The sequence below is a fragment of the Colobus angolensis genome, unplaced genomic scaffold (assembly GCF_000951035.1).
Source record: "Colobus angolensis palliatus isolate OR3802 unplaced genomic scaffold, Cang.pa_1.0 Scaffold455, whole genome shotgun sequence".
Lineage (NCBI taxonomy): Eukaryota > Metazoa > Chordata > Mammalia > Primates > Cercopithecidae > Colobus > Colobus angolensis.
In genome coordinates this window covers 1,035,312-1,055,971 of record NW_012117988.1, presented here as the reverse complement: position 1 = coordinate 1,055,971, position 20,660 = coordinate 1,035,312, and the positions used below count along the sequence as shown (strand labels likewise).

The 20,660-nt window shown below is 37.8% G+C and overlaps 1 protein-coding gene across 1 annotated transcript in view; it reads left to right on the top strand.

Moving 5' to 3' along the window:
- Positions 1–20,660, top strand: part of LINGO2 (leucine rich repeat and Ig domain containing 2) — a 1,254,362-nt gene that overhangs the window by 924,085 nt on the left and 309,617 nt on the right. The window contains exon 6 of the mRNA XM_011958015.1: positions 5,073–5,231. The gene's annotated coding sequence lies outside the window, so the exon portion shown is untranslated. The remainder of the gene's footprint in view (positions 1–5,072; positions 5,232–20,660) is intronic.

The window sequence follows — 20,660 nt, the reverse complement described above, 5'->3', positions numbered from 1 at the left end:
AGGAGAATGGCGTGAACCTGGGAGGCGGAGCTTGCAGTGAGCTGAGATGGCGCCACTCACTCCAGCCTGGGCGACAGAGCCAGACTCCATCTCAGAAAAAAAAAAAGAGAAGCGAATAGCGAGGAGGGTGAATAGAGAGGAGGCAGCATTCAGTAGCACCGGTGGAAACATTTAGCCAAGAGAGTATGAACTCGTGGAGTATTGTTTCCCATTTCCCCCATATTATTAAATTCAGCTCTAGAGACAGACTGACTACCTGACATATGTAGAATGCACGTCAGCATCTTTGTTTTTCTTTTCTTTTTTCTTTTTTTTTTTGACACAGAATCTCGCTGGAGTGCAACGGTGCGATCTCTGCTCACTCCAACCTCTGCCTCCCGGGTTCAAGCGATTCTCCTGTCTCAGCCTCCCCAGTAGCTGGGACTACAGTCACATGCCACCACACACGGCTAATTTATCAGCGTCTTTCAAAAGGTAACGCAAGTTGGGTGTGGTGCTCACTCCTGAGCTGAGATCGTGCCCCTGCACTCCAGCCTGAGGGACAGAGCAAGACTCCCTCTAAAAAAACAACAACAAAAAAAACCGGTAATGCTAGAGGGAAGATTTGGGTATCATTCAGTCCCTTAAGGCTCAGGCCTCTTTGGCTTTCAGGTGAAGGCTACTTCGATCATACTCTGAACACAAGACTTAAAATAACCAGAATTCTCATTGTCCCCTACCCCTGCCCCCTGGGGTTTCATTATTATTATTTATTTTATTTACAGTCATGTACCACATAACGATGTTTTTTTCAACAGACCACATACAGGACAATGGTCCTATAAGGTTTTAATACCATAGTTTTGCTGTAACTTTTCTATGTTTAGATGATGTTTAGATACATGAATACTTAACCACTGTTACAGTCACCTACAGTATTCAGTACAGTAACATGCTGTACCTGTTTGCAGCCTAGGAGCAGTAGGCTCTCCCGTACAGCCTAGGTGTGTAGTGGATCATATCATGTAGGTTTGCGTAAGTACACTCTATGATATTTGCACAACGATGAAATAATCTAGTGACACATATCTTAGAAGCATTCCCTTCGTTAAGGGATGCATGATTGTAGTTATTTTTAGCAGGAGTGTATACAACCAAAAAACAAATTAACAGCAGAAATATTGTTTTAAAAATCTACAGTACTATGGTGTGGTCTGAGGTCCAAAGAAGTTCATCCAAGTTTCTGACATTTTACATAACTATACACGTTATTTAATTTCAGAAGTCCACCTGCAAGGCAGGATCCCTTTAGACCCTGCTCTTGGCAGTGAAAAATGATGCCAGCCCCTCAGTACTTGAGCCACATGTGTATCCTGTATCCTGGGTTTCCAAACCAAACTGATTTAGTGACCTAGGATAACTGCCATGACCTCTCAAATGAGAATACCACGCAACAGGGCATGAGAATGAAGCCCCTAGCAGTGTCCAATATTTGGTGGTAGCTCAACAAACATTCATTCCTTCCATTTTTATGGTTCTAAAAGATTTTCATCTTAAGGGGCATGAACATGGCAGACTTCGGATTAATGTTGGGATTGCCAGGATATCCAATGAAACAAAACCAACTCTTTTTTTTTTTTTTTTAAATTTTTTTTTTTGAGACGGAGTCTTACTCTGTCGCCCAGGCTGGAGTGCAGTGGCACGATCTCGGCTCACTGCATGCTCCGCCTCCCAGGTTCATGCCACTCTCCTGCCTCAGCCTCCTGAGTAGCTGGGACTACAGGCGCCGCCACCACACCCGGCTAATTTTTTGTATTTTTAGTAGAGACAGCATTTCACTGTGTTAGCCAGGATAGTTTCAATCTCGTGACCTCATGATCCACCCGCCTTGGCCTCCCAATGTGCTAAGATTACAGGCATGAGCCACCGCGCCCGGCCATTTTTTTTTTTTTTTTTTTAGTAGAGATGGGGTTTCACCATGTTGGGTAGGGTGGTTTCAATCTCGTGACCTCATGATCTGCCCACCTTAGGCTCCCTAAGTGCTGGGATTACAGGTGTAAGCCACTGCGCCCAGCCCAGAATTCATTTTTAAATGAATAAGTTTCTCAAAAATAATGAAAGCATTGAAGAAAATAGCTTGTTTTCATACTACACATCCCCGTAATAGCAGTTTCAAAACATAAAATAATTAAATCTTTTGGAAATCATATTGATTTTATTTTAAAAAATCACTTACTATCTAAGAGCATTTTAAATAATAATTATTCCTACCTTTTGTTTTAATTGTATTCTCATTAATTACATATTTGGAGAGAGATAAGTGAAAAATTATTTGAAGTGTATTTTTTCATAATGAAAGTTGGTGACAGGATACAGTTTCAAACCAAAGTCATGGAATTGGTACTTCTTATGACCCCTCATAGACTTCTCTTCAAGGAGAATACATGCATTTAATTTTGTATCTCCTTTTACAGAAAACAAATGGAATAATCATTTGTGTAAATTGGAATAATCAATTGTGTAAAGCAACTTGTACAATAGCATCTCCCCCTACCTCCCACACACAAAAGTCTGTTAACTTGGATGTGATGCAGAGCACACAGGATTGTATTGCGATTCCTTACACAACAGTTGGAAGGCAGTGACTCTTGTGTTTGATGCCATAGATGTTATTGTACTGTCAAAACCTAATTGGTTGGATTATCTGATTCATTTTAACTCAGCTACATGAGATTGTGGAAGAAGATACGAGAGTGACACAAAGCTATCACATTGAATAACAACCTCACAGGCATTAGCTATGTGAATTGATCCTTCTATATTGTAGATTTTCCCTTGGCCTGTAGTGCTTTACTCACTGACAAACCTCATGAATTTCCCGGCTCTGGTCACATAGCAGATTGTTCATAACGTAAGGCTAATTACCTTGATTGGATGTAATGTTGCTGCCTTTCTTGGTTACAAGAAAATGTTAAATCAGAATAGAATCAGTGATAATCTTTTCATGAAGAGAATGTATGTCTTTTTGTTTTGTACCTGTAGCACCAAATCCCATGCCTGGCACCACAGAGGTACTCAAATAAAATTTGTGGAATGAATAAGAGGGCTAATGAATAAATAAATGAACAAAGATCAGTGGAAAATCATCACTGCTGAAAAGAAAATACACAAAACTTACCCCTTCTGAGGAGGGAGCAATAGCATCATTTCTGTGTAATAAAATAAAGCCATTTTATAAAGCAAGTAGTTATACTGACTTATTTTCACTTTTTTATAATAAGTGGTAGAACCAAAGTATGAGAAGTGGCACTAAGTCACAGATGGGTGCTTCCAAAGCAAGTAGCTTTCAAAAATTTCTCACTTAAAAGCCAGTTTGGAAGCTTAGAAATTATGTTTATAAACTCTTCCCTGTCATCTGGTCCACTAGTATCAGCTTCTTTTAATATCCTTCATGGCTGCCAAAAGACCAAAAAGGCTTTACCATTCATGAAAACAGGTTTGTTTTATAAGATAAGTGATATAATTTCCAGAAGATCTTCAGAGAAGATAGGAAGTAGAAAAAAATGTTGTCATGAATAAAAACAGTTTGCATCTAGAAGTTGACTAAGGTTGTAGGTTAATAAGTACCACAACTTGGATCAACAAATACAAAACTTTTAGACTTGTGTGTGTTGAGGGGGTGTGGGTATTTATGGGTATCAAATAGCATCAACATAATGCTCCTGCTTTGAATTGCAGTATGTCATTTAGTGTCACATATACACCTCTTTGTTTAAGGAATTATTTTGAAGTTATGCATTCTAGTGCAAGGCATGTGTTCAACTTGAACCATTTGTCATCTTAGCATTCTGGCTGAAATGGCATATTAGGATATCATACTGTTGTGCCTTTTAACAAAGTCTGCACACAGACTTCTGGGAATCCACGAATCTCTAATCACAGGTGCATGAGGATTTATTATTTTGTTGCTTGTTAAAATCAGTTTCTGCACCTGTGTCCATGAACCTTCAGAACGTAGCTATTCACAAGTCCCCCTACACACTTAGAATAACCTCTAAGCCCTTTCTGTGCACTACTTAGAAAATAACAGTAATAAATTTGCTTCTCTATATGTATTACTAAATATGGTTGTTATAGTTATAAAAAATCTAATAGTTTTTAAGAGCTACCCTAGGAAGACCAATGAACAATTTTGTTCACTAGTATCATCCTAATCGTGTATTGAAGTGTTGCTTATGTGTCAGGTAACAGTCCAATAAAGGTTACTGATTATACATAGGTTTTCTCTGTATGAATGAAAGTCAAACATGCTAATTAAGTTTAAATGCCATATTTACTCATGGACACAAACAACTGAATCATTAAATATGTGGTACATTGCCTCCAAATTAGCTGTCTAATTACTTTCTTGAGTCTGGTCATTCCTTTGTGTGCAGACTCTTGCTACGATGCATTTACATTGGTTACTGTCTTACAATACTGTCTTACTGTCATACAGTCTGTATGTTGATATCAATAATGGTAGCTGCTCAATTTGCAACACCTTACATATGTCCCTCAAAGTTGTTTCTCACACATTATCCTAGAGAGGTGACCCAAAATTTATACAAGGAATGTTGACATTAACTGGAGCATCAGAAATCACAAAGGAAATTGTCCTGATCCACAATCTTGTGGATTTTGCTCTAACTGCTCATGGGTTTTGCCCTGTTGTATCCCATTGCCTAGTTACCCTGAGAATATTATGGGTAAAGTAGAAAAATACTCTGAGTACTCCAACTGGTTACCTGCCTGAAGAAGAGGTGGTACATACTATAGCATGTATAAGTTTTAATATCAATAATGTTCATTAATAACCGATGGCTTGAGTAGATCAATAACAACATGCAGAGGAACATGCACTTGGCAAAAACACCTTTTGTAGTACATAAACTTCAGTCTTCCAGTTTTAATGTTTATCAGCATCTTGAGAGGCATTTATAGTCCCTCACACACTCCTTTATGATACCCTTATTAAGTTGTGATGCCTCCTGGACCTAGGACACGGTTCACTATTTTTCAATTAAAACGGAGAAATATCTTGTTTGTTGCAGGTTCGTTTCAAGCAGTTGGCTTGTGGGACTCTGAGAGATGCTGCTGCCCATGACATGCTGGAATTATCATGATCAACTACCCAGCTTGGATTTCACCCAGTGGCCAAGAGCTTTGTGTGGGAGACGGCAAGGGTTGGATTTTTCAAAAGAGTAAACCAGGTAAGGTTTGAGGGAGATATCTGATCATGTATCACTTGCTCTAAGGGCTTTAGTGTGCTGCCAAGATATATGCATAATGTATAGCTTTTCTATTTGTTTTCTAAGTCCACTGAGCAGGTTGTTAAAGAATGGGGCTCCCTTGGATTTAGGAGAATGCATATAGTAATAATTGAGTCCCTTTACTCGTAAGAGGAGAAAGGAGCTATTTTAAGATACACCTAATACAGGCATATTAATACTGTAGAGGCCAGTACTATAAAGATTTCCTCTTTAAGCTACTGTTCTGAACTCTAATGGCATAAAAAGTTGTACTTTTGAAGGTGTAGTAGAGAAAGTGTTGCCATTAAGTATTTATATTTTATACAACATAGAAGTGAATATCAGTTCATGGCATATGATCTTATAAATACGCTTCAAAGTTACTCCAATTCAGAAGATTATACCATTGTTCTGCCTTTTATTTCTTTGAAAATATTTATCATTCTAATCTATTCACCTATTATTTAAGATGGTGATACAATGACATACTGTATTATTTTGGCTCTGAGGATATAAAATATTGCATTCTTATTCAAGTACTCTTTTATCTACTTTTTCTATTACATGCTGGAAACTCTTCTCAACTATTAACCATATTTTGGTCAGATCTTCTTATCTCTCTCTTTAACTCGCTTCCTCCCCTAAAACATCAATTAAATTTGTTATCAATAATTACCTGAAGAAACTACAAGGTATTCTTGTTTTCTGACTCTAAGACCTTCGAGACTTTAACAGTTTCTTTGAATTTTATGCATTGCAAGGCAAGATTTTCTTTAAGTTCAAGTATAGAAACAGAAAAAAGAATGTAAAATTCCTTTATTTAGAAAGCAATGGATGGAGATTATTCTATGTCACTAATGCTTGAACACCTTAAGCTTTTTACAAATATAGCTTTCATACTTTCTGAAAACAAAGTAAATGGAACTCAGTCAGTAAATTATAGCCTGACATAATTATCTGGATATAAACGAAGACTTCTGAAGTATTTGAAAACAATCTTTTAAAGTTTAATAAACATTAATTTTCAATTCCCTAATGACTTATTTGCATATAAGATGATACCATGAGAGTATAAAACCCAAATAGCTACAAATTTTAAAATGTTTTGAAATAGCGTAGATTACCAATCTCGTGGCAGTAATGTTTGTTTGATGAACTGAGCTGGTGAATAATTTTTTTTGTCCTGTTTAGTGGCAAAGTGGATGACTCACATTTAGAAGACTTCTGACAGTCTGTAAATGAGGGGGACATCAAAACACAGCATACATTAGTAGAAGAAAGCACAGCCCTGTTCTATGTTTCATAGCATTGGAATCTAACACATAATTGTAGCGAAAATACTTTGGGATAGACTTCCATAGTCTTATACCTTTAAGTCTTACAGTTAATCCTAGTTATTTTTATTTCAGTATTTACCATAAAATTGGGTTATATGTCAAAACCTCAGAGTTACAAAGGAAAACTTAAAAAAAATTTTTTTTTGGAGATGTTAACATTCCTCTCTTAGTACTACAACCAGCAGACAGAAAATCAGTAAGGATTTAGAAGAACTGAACAATACCATCAATCAACTGGATCTAGCTGACATTTATAGAACTCTCCACCCAACAACAAAATATACATTGTTTTCAACTGCATAGGAAATATTTACCAAGATAAACTATATCCTGAGTCATTAAACAGACATTTACAATTTAAAAGAATTTGTGTGTTGATTGTGTATATCAAAGGGAATAAAGAAAAATAAGAAAAAATAAAAGGATTTTTGGCTGCGTACAGTGGCTTACACCTGTAATCTTAGTGCTTTGGGAGGTCAAGGTGAGAGGATCACTTGAGACAAGGAGTTTGAGATCAACCTGGACAACAAAGTGAGACCTCATCTCTATAAAATTTTTAAAAATTAGTTGGGAATGTTGGTGTGTGCTTGTAGTTCCAGCTACTTAGGAGGCTGAGGTGGGAGGATTGCTTGAGCCCAGGAGTTTGAGGTTACAGTGACCTGTGATAGCACCACTGCATTCCAGCCTGGGTGACAAGGTGAGACCCTGTCTATAAAAAAAAGAATAAATAAAAATAATTTTAAAAAGTCAGGGCCAGCCAGATGTGGTGGCTCCAGCCTGTAGTCCCAGCACTTTGGGAGGCTGAGGCAGGTGGATCATGAGGTCAGGGGATTGAGACCGTCTTGGCTAGCACGGAGAAACCCCATCTCTACTAAAAGTGCAAAAAAAAATTAGGAGGCTGAGGCAAGAGAATGGCATGAACCCAGGATGCAGAGCTTGCAATGAGCCAAGATCACGCCACTGCACTCCAGCCTGGGAGACAGAGGGAGATTCCGTCTCAAAAAAAAAAAAAAAAAAATCAGGCCAGGCGTGGTGGCTTATGCCTGTAATCCTAGCATTTTGGGAGGCCAAGGCAGGTGGATCACCTGACATCAGGAGTTCAAGACAAGCCTGACCAATATGGTGAAACCCTGTCTCTACTAAAAAATACAAAAATTAGCTGTGCATGGTGGCAGGCACGTGTAATCCCAGCTACTCAGGAGGCTGAGGCAGGAGAATCGCTTGAACCCTGGAGGTGGAGGTTGCAGTGAGTGGAGATCACGCCATTGCACTCCAGCCTGGGTGGCAGAGCAAGGCTTCATCTCAAAATAAAATTAAAAAATAAAGATAAAAGAATTGAAGTTCTTGGACCATAATGACATTACACTCGAAATTAACAACTTGAACAAAATACGTTCTTGGACCATAATGGCATTACGCTAGAAATTAACAACAGAAAGATACGGGGAAAATCCTCAGACTGTTGGAAATAAAATAATTCACTTAATCCATGAAATACCCATGTGAGTTGAACCTTATTGTTATCCTCACGTTAGAGATGAGAAAGTGAGGCAGAGAGAAACTGAGGAACTTGCCCAAGTTCACTTGGCTACTGACAGCTGGAATCAGAAATTGGACTCAGGCAGGCTGGCTCCCAATCACACTCTGCAGTCCCTCTGACACATGTTGTAGCCTAACTTATCCAAACAAGTTCCTCCACAGATCAAATGATGCAGATAACTCACTTGGCTTCATTCAGGATAACTCAGGATACTTTTACTAGTTATGAAATTCTAGGTTGACAGGTCTTTCTTCCCCCTATAAGCACTTTAAAGATGGTTTTCCATTGTCTTCTGGCTTGGTTATTTCTGATAATTGTTCTCCTATAGGCAATGTGTCTTTTTTCTTTGGCTGCTTTATCTCTGGTTTTTAGCAGTTTGCTGATGACTTGCCTAATGGTAATTTTCTTTAAATTTATCCTGTTTGGAATTTGCCAAGTTTCTTGGGTCTACAAGTTAAATTACTTTTTCTCAAATTTGGAAATTCTGCCATCATTTTCCTCAAGTAAATATTATACCACATTATCTCTCTCTTCTTCTAATATTCTAATTACATGTCAGATATTATCCCACAGTTACTGAGCCTCTGTTCATTAAAAAAATATATTTTTACTCTATTTGCTTCAGCTCGAATGATTTATTTTCATCTGTCTTCAAATTCATTCATCCTTTCTCCTGCAGTTAAGCCTATAAAATTTGTAAAATCATTTCAGATATGTATTATTCCATTCTAGAAGATCCATTTGGTTCTTTTAAAAAAATCTCTTGGCATCTATTAGACTATAACTTCTATAAGGGCAGAGCATTTTATCCATTTTGTTCATTGCATTATCCCTGTTCCCTAGAACTGGCATAGTATCTGTTCACGGACAAACATGTGACTCCATCTCCCTAGCTGTGAGTGATGGACTAAGGAACACGTGGATGTAGTAATGATTTGGGAACAAATGAGAGCGGCCCAGCTCTTTTTCTGTTCACTTCAGTGCCTGATGATCTCAAAGTCCACCAATCCTTCTCTTCCTGAAAATCTGTATTTTAGATGATGCTGATAGCCTTAGTTTGGGTTCTGAAGAAGCAGACTTTGGGAACCCCAACACCAAGATTCAAGTGAAAATAGATTAGATTATTTTGGAAAAGATGTCAGGAAATATCTATAGGTAAACTGGGAACTGAGACAGGGTAAGAAGGGCAGCTGATAAAGGATGTATTATCAAAAGTGTCATTAAGTGGACAACTGGAGCCTAATCCCAGTGGATAATTCTGAGAGTCAGTGCAGGGTTTTTCCTCACAAGAGGCAAGGGAGCTGCACCTTGTATACACCATTCTCATCAGTCATTGGTTGAGGGCTGCTGGGGTTGGGGTGGGAGAGGTAATTCTCCCATGCTTTTGAAACCGACCCAGTATTCCCATGGATAGTTTTTTTTTTTTTTTTTTTTTTTTTGAGACAGAGTCTGGCTCTGTCGCCCAGGCTGGAGTGCGGTGGCCGGATCTCAGCTCACTGCAAGCTCCGCCTCCCAGGTTTACGCCATTCTCCTGCCTCCGCCTCCCAAGGAGCTGGGACTACAGGCGCCCGCCTCGTCGCCCGGCTAGTTTTTTGTATTCTTTAGTAGAGACGGAGTTTCACTGTATTAGCCAGGATGGTCTCGATCTCCTGACCTTGTGATCCGCCCGTCTCGGCCTCCCAAAGTGCTGGGATTACAGGCTTGAGCCACCGCGCCCGGCCCATGGATAGTTTTTAAGATAAACGTAGAAATTGACCCTTCTGATCTTAAAGCTTGAAACTTACATTTGTCTTCTCTGAGTTCCTTCCTCAGGAAATGACCTTCAGGCCTCTGAAAAAAAAAATAAAGTATCAAAGAACTGACACTCACCAAATACCCACATCCAGACAATAAGATGCCAGGCCCCTCACTCCTCATGATTGCTTCCTTGCCCCTCCTCAGTCCCTGTTTTCTCACACATTGTTACATTCCTTCCCTGCTATATAAACTTCTATTTTTAGTCAATCAGGGAGATGGATTTCAGACTGAGCTCCCATCTCCTCAGCTGCAGCACCTGATTAAAGTCTTCTTCCTTGGCAATACTGTTGTATCAGTGATTGGCTTTCTGTGCGATGAGCAGCAGGAGCTAGACTGAGTACCCCAGTGTTTCTGTAACACTTTTAGTCTGCCATATTAGTGTTGCTAGAGAGAGCAGGAGCCAGAGAATGACCTCGGGCAGTCCAAAGTCTTGCCCAGTGCACTGCAGCGGTGAGTTGTAAATTGATATGGGTAGGGCTCTTTCTACATACAGTGCTAGGCCCACATAAATATTAGCCTAGAATAGCTAAATCACATATTTGGGAGCCAAGCCAACTTGGGTTCAGTTATCATATCTTCTATCAATCTGCCTTGTGACCCTAAAAAAATTACTTAACTTCTCTGAGCTTTGGTTCCCTCACTAAGAAAAAGGTGTAATGGAGAGTCAATAACAGAGTGCCTGGCACCAGGTCAACACTAGAAAGGAAGACATGTACTTGGCTTCCTGCCATCCGTTCTCCTGGCTGTGAGCCTGCAATTAATGATGGAATTTCATGCTTCAGTGAACCAGGAGGAATTTGTATGAAGGGCATGAGGAAAAGAGAAGACAATTTTCTTGCATTCTTGAATTACAATGTGGAGGGCATACCTCTTTGCCCTGCTTCCTGGTTCCCAGCCTGCGTGCCCAGGAGAGTAGGGTACTAACTACTTCCAAAAATGGAGAGACTGGAGAGAGAAGAAGCTTTAGTGCAAGAGTAGCTAATTAAACCATCAAATGTTGGAATACTTAGTCCATTAGAGGTCAAAACCCTGAATATTGCCCTAGATTTTGATAATATATTAGCTCAAATTAAGTATAGAAAGAAAAGCTTTTTAAAAGGGAGATAAAATTAATTAAGCCTGTTTTGAAGGTAAATAATCATAAGATAATGCAATTAATAATTATCTTGTCGCAAAGGAAGAGCTCCCCTGTTTGTGAGATATGAACTTTCTTTCTTTGGAATACTTTATCTTTCTGAACTGTATAAGTCATAAGTATGGGGAAAATGGACAAATAATTTTGATCCAAGTATTATAACACAAAACTTCACGTAGCCCTTCCAAGTGAATCCTGCTAATCAGGATGTATAGAGATAGTCCATTCCACTTTTCTGTATACAAATATATGAATTAGAAGTGTCATCTGGAATATAAAAGATTTGACAGTGAATTAATATGTTTTCACAGTTAAAGGTTAAGTGTTTTAAAATGAACAAAAAATGTGTATATTATAGTTTTATAGTTTACATTAGTTTTAAATTTATTTTGTTCTCTGTTGTATGAATGGCAGTTACATTATTTTATGGTGATGTATATTAGCTTCTCTGTAAGGTAGAAAGAGTGTCAAGGTGTCTTAATTCTGTTTCTCAGAAGTTTATAACAAAGCTATAAAACTTTGTACTGTTTCTAAGCTTAGAAGCAATTTTTCATTCTTAAGGAATTTTTTAAAGTAAAGATTTGCCAAGCTTAGGATTACATTACTACAGGCTCATACATAGAAGCAACATTAAGCTATAAAGACAGGATAGAAAAGATGAGATCTCTGAAAGCATTCCTGATAATAGTATGCCCCATTAATGGGCTTTGCCTTCCCCAAGGTGATTCATGAAAAACACTTAAATAGCACCTGTGTATGCAGTACATCCCTTGCTATCTGCAGAGAGCAGTGGGCATTCTCACCTGTGCAGCTCTTCACATTCTTAGATCTTCTGAAATAAAATGTTGAAAATTTAATGAGGCAACTGATTCCCTCATGAAAACTCTCATGTGACTCTTAAATACTTTCTGGCTGCATATTTATTTGCCCTGTAAACACTTTTTAAAAGCCTAACACATGTAAAACAGCATGTGGCCAGAAACAAATTAGCAACCCTCACTGCCCTGTCCTCAAGTAGTTCACACTTACCAAAGAAAAAACAACAACAAATAACAAGCCATATAAACAGACATATGAACGGCTCGTTTCAGCTCAAATGAACTGAGAGCTTTAATGACACATCCACACAAAATTATCCAGAAATTAAGATGAAGGACTGTTAAAACTGTTACAAATATTAAAAAGCATGACGCTTAAGAGGCATTTCAGCTGCACTGCAATCAAATGGAGGGAGTTTTAACTGATAGAAAACTGGTATGAAGGTATTTGAGGCCCAGAGTACAGTCTGACAAAGTCACCATTATGTAAAAATAAATGTTATGTTTGAGGAATGGAAAGCTTGAAACTGGGATATCGGGAGAGATGCAAGAAGAGGCTGGACGTATAAGTAGTGGCTAGACTGTAGTGTTTTTGTATGCACAGCTATGGTGGTGTTAAATGTGAAAATGAAGCCATTTATGTATATATATTTTAAAAGATTATGGCAGAGGGTGCGGAAGAAGTAGGGAAGATACATACAGAAAGAAATGATAAACTAAGAGCGTTCAGCTCCATGAGTGCAGAAATGTGTGGTTTCTAGCCTATTGTATCTCTAGTGCCTGGAACACTTGTCCTTCATGGATTCTGTTATTCTCTGTTAAATGCTGACTAAATAAACATCTTCCAGTGAAAATCAGTACGTTTATACATTTGCAACTTTTTCCTTTATAAAACTGACTTAAAAACCCTTCATACAAAGGATGAAAAGAGCTTGTGTGTTTTTTATCACAGCAGTGCACATATGCACACAAGTGTACACACGCACACACACACACAAACTGTCAGTGTATGCTTGAAATTAAACCTCAGATCCTGCTTCTGAAATTTATGCTTCAATTAAGATGGGGGCAGCTGCTGCCCTACTTTATTTCCCTTTTGAGACTTTTCTCTCTCTGGCTTTATCCTTCCCTTCATCGTTTTATCATCACATCAATCACTGTGCTTCCTCCTCGGGAACACGGCATGCATCGCAGTCATATTTTTATGGCTAGAAAGCAAACCTAGCCTACTTGGCACATACTGCTTACAAAAACCTAATTAAGTAATTCTGCTGAATGTATCATGTCCTTTCCATTACAGTGCATGTGTGGTCAAAATAATAGGGGACACTTTAAAGATACAGAAAATAACTGGGGGAAGGAACGTAAAGAAGACACAAAACACACAAAAAAGTGAACGTCAGTTCAGCTTTCTTTGATACAGTCCTTTAATAAGCTGGAGCACATTAACACCTCTGCAAGAGGAATCTCCTAACTCAGAGCATCATTTTCACTTCAGTTATTTTATTGAAAACACCATTGTTGTACATCTCCTTAGTAGTACATCAGAGTCAGCATGTTTTTTATGATCAAGTCATGTATTTTCAGATAAGTTCTCTTATGGTCTGAAAATAATCTAAGAACTTGTTTCTAAATGTGCAGACTTGGGGACATGTGATATTTTTCACTAAAATGTAAGATGCTTGAGGTCAGGGCCTTTGTCTTTCTTCCATAAGACTTAACCCCAGAGCTCCATACATACTCATGGCTGGTAACTGACTGACTGAATGAATATCAGAACATGTGTATACATCACATTTGTATATATTTTTTAACTTTTAAGCTCAGGGGTACAAGTGCAGGTTTGTTACATAGGTAAACTTGTGACATGGGTGGGGGCTGTTGTACAGATTATTTCATCGCCCAGGTGTCAAGCCTAGTACCAATTAGTTGTTTTTCCTGATCCTCTCTCTCCTCCCACCCTCCACCTTCTGAAAGGCCCCATTGTGTGTTGTTCCCCTCAATGTGACCATTTGTTCTCATTATTTAGCTCCCACTTATAAGTGAGAACATGAGGTGTTTGGTTTTCTGTTCCTGTGTTAGTTTGCTAAGGATAATGGACTCCAGCTTCATCCATGTCCCTGCAAACAACATGATCTTACCCTTTTTTATGGCTGCATAGTATTCCATGGTATATATGTACTACATTGTCTTTACTCAGTCTATCATTGATGGACATTTAGGTTGATTCCATGTCTTTGCTATTGGGAATAGTGCTGCAAGGAATATATGTCTGCATGTGTCTTTATAATAGAATGATTTATATTCCTTTGGGTATATACCCAATAATGGGATTGCAGGGTTGAGTGGTATTTCTGTCTTTAAGTCTTTGAGGAATTTCCATACTGTCTTCCACAATGGCTGAACTCATGTAAACTTCCACCAATAGTGTATAAGCATTCCTTTTTCTCCACAACCTTGCCAGCATCTGTTATTTTTTGACTTTTTAATAGTAGCCATTCTGACTGGTCACACTTCTATATTTTTAACAGGAGGAAGCATATCTCTCTCTTGTTTGTGGGACCAGTTGGTAATTGGTTCATTCTGTCCATGGTCAGATAATGCTACTTTATCCTCTCATGGTTAACTAAAGTGCCATTATTTAGTCATAGATATTTTAAAATCACAAAAATCACAAAATGACATATAATTGTACCCTTGTAATACATAATAGTATAGAGGATTTAATCTCAAATAAAGGGACAAGAAAAAGTATTTATTAGGTATCGTGTTGCCTTTGTGGATAAAGTATGGTCTCTTCCACAAGCTGTCACAAACTTTGAATTTTTACTTAATAAAATCTACATGTTATGAAGGTCTCATATATTTGGGAGAAAGAAGTCGGGTTTGCCATTTTCTGGCTGTTGGGTATGTAATAGTCAGTAGAATTTATTAGAATGCTACCATCCCAGCAAGCTGCCCTTTTCTTCTTTGAGGAGGCAATCTACAATAAGTTGTGATTGACCTATAAACTATGAAGTTTATAGGTATTATTGACTTTAAGTAAGGCCTAGGTTTGAATCATAGCTCTGACACTAATTAATGATCTTGGGCAGCAGGGCTCGGTGGCTCATGCCTGTAATCCCAGCACTTTGGGAGCCTGAGGCGGGTGGATCACAAGGTCAAGAGATCAAGACCATTCTGGCTAACACGGTGAAACTCTGTCTCTACTAAAAATACAAAAAATTAGCCAGGCACAGTGGCAGGCGCCTGTAGTCCTAGCTACTCAGGAGGCTGAGGCAGGATAATTGCTTGAACCTGGGAGGCGGAACTTGCAGCGAGCTGAGATCGTGCCACTGCACTCCAGCCTGGGTGACAGAGCAAGACTCCATCTCAAAAAAAAAAAAAAAAAAAAAAATAAGATCTTGGGCAATGTATCCTCTCAGAGTTTTGATTTCCAGTCAGATATTGGTAGTTACCCAATGGGACAACTGTAAGGATTAAATGAGATCATTGATATAAAATACTCAGCCAAGTATCTGATATATTATATATAAGTTACTGTGATGATGATGATGATGACAACGATGATAATGATGTGAAGTCTATATATACAGCAGATCTACCTAGAAGTTCATTTGTTTAAAGCCAAATGTCATGATATTTTCACCTTGATCTCCAGAAGTAAGTGAGATAATCCAAGGCCAGTGCTTAGCACAATGCCTGACACCTCATAAACACTCAGTAAGTGTTTTGTTGTGGTAGCAGTTACTATTATTCGCTTTTATAAACATTTTGCTTCTTCAGACTTGTTGAAGATATCTTGGTCTAGTCCATTCCTATCAACAATTTCCATCTTACAATAGTGGCAGTTCTATGAGTTATGGTCAGGGTTTTGACTTTGCGGTAACGCTCTCCTTAATAATCTAATATAGTTCACATTATATTGATGTCTTGAGGTAAATAGCATTTTCTTTACAACTATAGAATACCAGAAAGGTTTTCCTATCAAATTATAGTCTTTTGGATCATAAAATACATTAAAAGCAACTAAATGAAATGTTAACATATATCTTTACAGTAGCAAACAAATCATCCTTCTCTGTTGACATAATTCTCTAATTTGGAAATACCTCTTTGAAGTACAGTCATAGAAAGAGTCTGTGGGAATCCCTGACATTAATCTAGCAGTATCTATAATTATGCCTTTAACCTTTTTATTACATGTATTTTATTAAAAAGACTGTCATTAATTTTGAAAAGAAAAGTTAGAATTAAAACTGTATTTAAGATGATAAAATAATACTTAAGAAATAACTGACAGCATTCGTCTACAACATGCCATCTAAAACCATATTAGGAAACTATGAGGAAGGTGGAGTCAGAGTCTGGCCTCATAAAAAGGGTGAGAATACAGAAGAGTAGGGAAGATGTGGTGGGACATTTCAGCCAAACAGTATGATGAGAACAGAGGTTCTGGAGAAAAACATGTGGCTTGTTCAGGGAAAAGCAAATACATCCTTTGATTGTATGGAAGCATTTGCAAGAACAAGTACAGAAAGAGATGTTTCAGAAGGTAACTGGGAAGAAGATTGTGGAATGCCTTTAAATTTCAGGGTGAAATTACTGAATCTGAATTCTGAATCTAGCCAATGAAAAGCCACTGAAATATTTGGTTATGAGGAAAATAAATGGAACACTGCATTTAAGGAAACCTAAGCCAGATAAATGTAGCTTTTGTTAATTATTTATTCATTTTAATCATTTGTTCAGTAAATATGTCAATAGGGATTGAGCAAGACATAAGATTTGAGATAAAGGTTTGAATGAAGTGGGAAAGTAGTAAGGAATTAGAAGCCATCCAGAAAAGAAGTTTAAAAGCCAAATTTGGGAGGGCAGTAGCAGAGTTGGATGAGAAGCTGTGGGTTTCAACAATTCATCTGTTTATTGATAAGGAGTATATGCACATACAGGAGCCATGGAGCTCTTCTGGAAAAAACACCTTCAAGTTATAATTTCAGTCTGCTTGATGTTACCAGGTGAGCCAAAGACACGGACTTTCAGCTCTTATACCACAGACAGCGTAGCAACTCATTAAGGGTGACTATATTGCAGTTGTTACTGTGGGAAATTATATCCTCAGATAGACTTCATAATAGAATGGAAGAAGCCCTCAAGCCCACCTTTGCCGCTGTTGCTGCAGCTATACCTGAAGCTCAGACACAAACACCTGAGCAGTTCGCATGGAGCTAGATTATCCAGTAGTAGTAGGACTCATATACTACATCATTTATTTGGAACTGAAAATGTACTGAGTTTCATTGCTGGTCTTTATAATGATATCTCGCAAATACCTCACAATTAACTTGGAGAAAAGTGAAATATCATGTATCCTCACAAACTTGCCCTACCGTCATGCAAAGTCTCTCCACCTGGGAACCGTCTCTGTCTCTCTGTTTCTCGTGTCATATCTTAACATCACTACATCCTTTCTGTTTTTGAAGTATCCCTTTCAATCTATTTTCTCCTCTCCTGCACCAAAGCCACACCTATAGTTTGGGTCCAATACTTTCTTACCTACATTCCTACAATCGTCTCTTTCTTTTAAAAAATGTTTTCCTGCAGTACTCATTTCATAAGTCTCCATGACTTCAATTTTGTCTTCCACCCGTTTGAAACCCACACAGAAAGCAAATCTCAATATATCACCACTAAACTCTTAGGGATAAAGCACTTATATCTTAGTGTATCATGGGAAATTCTTCATCATCAAATTTCTTTCTCTCAAGACTCACGCCTGCTATGCCTGTGCCTTGGCGTTTGTCTCATTGTTATCCCACAATGTTTGTCCTCTCTTGCCCTGTACATCTGGCTTATATTTGTCCTTCCTGGCCCCTTGCACATACTTCTACATCTGTTCATCTCATTAGAATGTGAGTCCCCTAAGGCGGACCAGGTCTTACTCATCTCTGTGTTCCCAGAACATATGATTCCCACAGAGCTGGCATGTATACATGAACATATGCATTTTCTTTTCAATTATATCAAGAGTAAATCACATAATTCTTTGTCAATTTTGAAAACTGGAAATCAAACCCTACTTCTCTTTTTGCCTTTATTTAGCTGAAATGCCATTATGGGAGAAAATAATGAGTTCTAGAAAACCTAGAAAACTGTTGTGGGCTGGCAAATATGATGTAAATGATCAGGACTGAAAACAAAAATTCTGTCTTCAGCACTGGAAATATTGTAGATGGTATTCAAATGTGACTCAAAAATGTGACTTCATAAAAATAATAGTATTTATATGAGCAATTCAAAGTAGATGGAAAACTATTATTAAAAAGTTTTAAGAGTTTAAATGCCTTTCCATGATTCTATGTTACTGGAATTTAACTAGGCTGTAAAGACCAATATGTCTCCACTATACCCTACTTGGATTAAACATAATCAGTGTCACATATATACCATTGGTGTCTAGGCCTATAATCTAATTCCTAAAGAAAATTAAAAACTGACCTCTCATTATGTTAAATATACATAAATAAGTTTGTTCCCACTATTTTATGACTTAAGTAAGGCATACCTAAGGTCTTGGATTTAAACATTCTTCCCTGCTACATATTTTTTTCTACTTGTGCAACTGAAGGAGGAAAGTATAAAATATAGGATTACAATGCTTAAAAAAATTCCTGTGTAATAATTAAGGTACAAGTGAGTAGTACATTCTGTCAGTTACTGGGAGTTCCAGTACAAATACTGGAAATGATATATATTGTTATGGATATATAAGAACTAAAAGTAAAATCTTTGCATATAAATTTTTAGAGCTGGTTACTAGCAAATTTGAAGCACCGAAAGAGGCATCAAATAATTTCCTAGCCAAGAATTCCAACTTGTAGAATTTCTCAAACCCATACCTCCTAGAAAGTCTCCTACCCTATTCCTAAACATTTCCAGGGCATAGTTGATGCAAAATTGATTATCAACTCTGATTTGACGTAAGCCAAAAGAGCACAGTTATTATCGCCCAGTACAGGGACTAAGATAACTTATGATACTTTTTATTTGAAAAATAATATTTTCTCCTGCCATGAACTTGCAGCAGAATGAACACATACTTCACTAGCAGAAAGGGCAGTGTTTTCTCCATCTGATCTTTCATCAAATAGAATTCTTAAACCAGAACCTTCTGAAATATATGATTTGGAGACCTTCCACCAAAAAAAAAAAAAAAAAAAAAAAAACTGTCCTGAAAGAGATGGTAAACTACAGTTTGATCTCATTTGTCCTGAATTCTGCACATCATTCACTCATTACTTATCATTGTCTCACCCTTGTGAGCTATGTCCCATAACTCATTCTAGTCAACATGCTGCATTTAATATTGAAAGATTTATATCTTGGAAATAACTTGACTATTTCAAACTTTGGTCTCTAATGAATCAGAACGTAATTGCATTTAGTATCTTTCTGCTTCCCGAGTCTAATCAAATTCCACGCAGGTGAGTCTGCGTCTGGCCTCTACATCTGGCATGCTTTGTGAGATTTAATCAGGGGCATGATTTAAGGAACTCCGTGACTGGACATTGAAGTTCCTCCAGTGTTTGTGTTATAAACATCAATACCAAATTCAGCTTGCCTTCACCATGTGGAATATTGTTTCCTGTTTGGAAATAGTTAGAGGTTCAAGCAAGTATTTCCACATGCAGAAATCCAGTAACTACATTTAGAATATGCTAAGAAGGCATTTGCAGTTTTAGTCTAGAAACAAGTCTGTCACAAATCAGAATCGCATAATGCCAGATTCTATAGAAGTGGATGCAAAATATCTGCCAGATTAGCCTTGGTACAGTGTGATTCAATCAGCAACATAGTGTATTTGTGATGTCACCTCTCCTTGTATGAGCTGCTATCCACATCTCTATTTCTCTTCCCCACTAGACTATATAAACATCTTAAGGTCAGGCACTGTTAGTTTTTCCCCCTTATAGAATTCTTCATTCCTAAAACAGTGACTGGCAAATGGTAAATGTTGATAATTCAATTTTTTAAATGTCTAGCACCCAATAGCCCCTTTATGTGTGTGTGTGTGTGTATATGTGTGTGTATATATATATATATGTAAATTATCTAATAGATAAAGTAGTAAATATGCATATGAATTTATTTCAGTGGAAGTGGGTCTTAATAGTTCATTGGGGCATTTAATGGTTAAAAGAAAATGAGATGCATCTTCTTTCTTCTTTTTATTACTTTAGAAATCAATTACACTGAAAATTGAAATTTGAATATTACATGAAAATATTGGAAGTAGGTGGCTCATGCCTATAATCCCAGCACTTTGGGAGGCCGAGGCGGGTGGATCACGAGGTCAGGAGATCGAGACCATCCTAGCTAACACAGTGAAACCCCGTCTCTACTAAAAATACAAAAAATTAGCTAGGCATGGTGACGGGCGCCTGTAGTCCCAGCTACTCAGGAGGCTGAGGCAGGAGAAAGGCATGAACACGGGAGGCGGATCTTGCAGTGAGCCGAGATCACGCCACTGCACTCCAGCCTGGGTGACAGAGCAAGACTCCGTCTCAAAAACACACACACACATACACAAATAAATAAAATATTAAAAAATGGTGACAGAGCAAGACTCCGTCTCAAAAACACACACACACACACACAAATAAATGAAATATTAAAAAATGGACTTTAGAGTAGACAAGACCAGCATTCTGGACTAGAAACAGATGTGACTTAAGACTTGGAGAGGAAGATACTCACACTGAC